This window comes from Martes martes, assembly GCF_963455335.1.
Source record: "Martes martes genome assembly, chromosome: 11".
NCBI lineage: Eukaryota > Metazoa > Chordata > Mammalia > Carnivora > Mustelidae > Martes > Martes martes.
In genome coordinates, this window is record NC_137899.1 from 19016866 (window position 1) to 19020696 (window position 3831).

Genomic DNA, 3831 nt, shown 5'->3' on the forward strand with positions numbered 1-3831 from the left:
CCATAGGCATGGGAACCATTCTGAATCTCACATAGTAAGGGCCAATGGGTCATGGTTTAAGGAAGAACGGTCATTTGGAAAAGCTCTATATTAAGGGAACTTAGAGGAGAGATGCCTGAACTGAAAATCACTCAGGTGCTGCTCCAGCAATGGCTTAAGCTATTCCCATGTTTAGACAATACACGTCAAAAAGTTTGGATTGAGAAATTAGCATGATAAAACAACAGCATCGCCTCTTTTTCCTCCTCTTCCTCCTCTTCCTCTCCTCTTTCTTTTCTTCCTTCTTCCCTTTTCTCCTCCTCAACTTATGCTTATTCTTCAGTTCTCTTTGCTGTTTGGGACATCCAAAGTGTGAGCTAGAGTGCATAGGATTTCTGTAATCATGATATTTGATGGTATTATGTAGGACACATAAGGATCTTAGCAATACCCTTCACGTCAAGCTCTCAGGAATACTGGGATCCACTGGAAGCCTTTGCGGCACCAGCAGTCTTTGCTTTTCATGTAATGTGAGTGGTGGTGATAAGAGCTTGTGTGTATCTGCTGATTTGAGAGGAAATTATGGGAGCCTATAAGTGAAGGGAAGTTTAGCCAAAAAGAAACTTCATAAAAGCATACAGCTTTATGGGGCTTGAGACATCACGTTTAGTTATTTCATGGTGCTAAAATACACCATGGGTCATTAAAGTTTCCCAAGTTTGTACAAGATGGATCCATCTATTGTGTTCACTTTATGACTATCCTCAAGACCACAAAGAGGCTGGAGCTAGCAAGAAAGGGTAATTTAACATGTTAGGATCAAAAGGTTCTGCCAAAACAAAGAGCCTTGCTAAAAAGAGACAGAATTGGAACTGTTGATCACACATACCCATTAACCAGTGCAATCACAGAATGTTTCAGAAATAGCTTTTATCTTAGTCTTTTCCTCATCAAAAGTTATTAATTTTGTTTTTACTTGGTTTTTCCTGAAATTCTGCATATTACATTGGAATTTGATGAGAAGTTTGGCTTTTTCCATACGATAAGACAAATATGCCAGGACTGCACAGCAAAGGTACCATTCCTACCTCAAGGAGTGGGACAAAACCAAGATATCCTGCATTTCTATGACATATATAACTGCCCATATATCTAGCCCAAAACTATACTGCTAATCAAATAGATTTTTGTAGTTAGTTAACTGGAAACCTTTCAGTAGTTTTCAATATGTCGGTGCATCCTTTCGGTTGAGAAACATACCATTGTTTTCCCAGCCTTTCTCCAGGTTGAGAAAATCTATCGACCAGACTGAGAGGTTACAAAATGAAGTATTTCATATTCGAAAAACCATTTCACAAGATCACCCTTTGAGTTATCACTTGTTTTTTGATAATTTTCTTTATTGAAACTGTAGAGCTCAACTGAAAATTACAATGATGGCAGTCACATTTTAGTAAGAAGAATACCTGTTTTGCAGTAAGAATGGACCTAAGGAAGGATAAGAACACTTAGCTCTGCGATTTGAACAAACATATGTTAAAATAAATATAGAGTATGCCAGTATGCCACTGGGAAAAAGAGAGTCACAGCGGCAGCCTGGTACACACATCTATGCCCAGATTACCTAAATACTGTGTATGTTGTATTCACTGCAAATTATCCCTAAGTTGTAGAGTAATTATAACCCATTCTTTGGTTGCTAAGGATATATTATGTTCCCTACCTTTAAGCATGAAATAGATACTGCAAATATTCATGAAGTTTTGCTCTAATGGAAACAATGTGAATTTTTAAATTAGGATATCATAAAAGTAAGCGTCGCTTTCCCTCAAAGAAAAAAAAATACAAGAAATTGTAGGCCCAATATTTTTTCTTCACATGTAGTTGAGCTAATAATTCTGCTTTAAAACAAATAAAATGTTTTTTTATAATACAAATAAAAATGTATTTCAATTGTTATTATCCTAGCATAGTTCTTAGTGGAAAAGATTACTGATGCTAGAATATTCATATGTAAAGCTAAGTTTCTCTTTTAAAGAGGGGTTTACCTCCAAGGCCTTTAGCTGAGGAAGCTCCTTGCCCCTCCAGCTGAACTTTTTAACTCAATGAGAAAAGCAAGGACGCCATTTCGACATTTAAAGTACTTTCCACGGATAGAGGAAGATCTACATACTGGGGAAAATTGAAAAACACCCTTTGTGTTACACATGAATACACAGGCAAAGTGATTTAAAGTCACAGAGGTAACACTGACAGGATGGAACCTGTAAATGAAATCCAGTAAGAGGAGAGAAATGAGTTTTCCAACGGTGTGGAATTTCACCTGGTGGGAGATCCAGAGTACTTTGTGAGAAATCTCCTCAGATAACTAAACTCTTTGGCCCTCTTAAAACATTTAAATAATTTTAAAACATGTTCCAATTTTAGGAAGTGCAGCATTATCTCAAATAGCAAAACTTCCTGCAAGTAAGTGACCCTGATAAGACAGCAACCGAGGGCAGAATGGCGGGGCCCCTTGGACTCCGCATGGGCCAGTGGGAGTGGGAGGGAAGGCTCTGATGGGGCCTGGGCCCTCAGAGTTGAAGGCAAAGGGTAGAGAACACCCCAGCACTTGTGTGGGGCCTGGCCATTTGTCTTGGGAGCGGTAGAAATGGCTCCAGTGTGACATAAAGGTCAGAGACACAGGAGGCAGGGTGGGCCCAAAGTGGTACCCATCCTCGCTGGGCTGGTCAGGAATGCGTGTCTGCAGATGAGGGGACGTTGGGTGCTCCTACTCATTCATGAGGGCCCTCTTCTTTTTGACTATATTGTCCACTAGAGGGTTTTGACATCAGATTGGTGACTAAGGAAGGCCTCCTGCCACCCAGAGGTAACCTGGGCCTCACTCCTCAGGCTCTCGTGACAGTTGGACAAGAGAGAGCAGCGTGGGCAGTGACGATGGGAGGTGAGGGGGGCCTGATCAGAAGGGCCGTGGGCACTGCGCTGAGGAGCCCCCCCTTCACTTTGACACAATGGGGACCAACAGGAGCAGGGCGCCAACGGAGGCGACGTCCCACCGGATGTAAAATCTGCTGTGACAGGGACTTATTATTCCTATCTGCGAAATGGCTTAACTGCTAAAATAGCCCAACAGAGAACTGAAAGGACGCCCACTTCCTATGTCCCTGAATAAAGTAAAAGGGGTTCCTTTCCTTCTCCTGCAAGAAGGGATGTGCTCTCAGGCAGGCAAAGTCCGAGATCCAGGGCTGAGGGGACCTGCATGGTTCAGGAAGGATAGAGGGCCATCCCGTGGGTGGAGAGATAGGACACGGCGAAATGCTGTCACAAAGGCTTAATCCAGCGGGACCACCTCAAAGGCAGCTGCAAAAGTCCCCACGTGTGCATTCTTGATGCCGGCCCTGCCTGGCCTTCCCGCTGCTCTGAGACTCCGAGAACAGGCATGGGCCCTCGGGATCACAGGGGCTCAGCGCCGGCTTGGGACTGACTGAGCAGAGGATGGCCTCGAGGGGAAAAGACCAGGGCAAGACAGAGGCTCTGAAGATCTTGCAAAGGCCAGCGATGTTAAGAGCCTGGACCTGGAGGGTGGCTGAGGGGATGGACAGGGGCTACTCTGACCAGACTCGGGACACTGATGGCCTGTGGGGACTGAAGGAGAGAAATGGGCTAAGAACACCTCTGTGGCTTCCAACCCAGGCAACTGGGCTTTGAGCAGAAGAGCAAGCCTTTGAGAGAGGATAATGAACTTGGCTTAGACCACGTGAAGCACTTCATTAATCAGAGAGGAGCTTTAACTCCATAATAACCAAGATAATCCATCTATATGACAAAAGTAAATATATCAAAGAACACTTT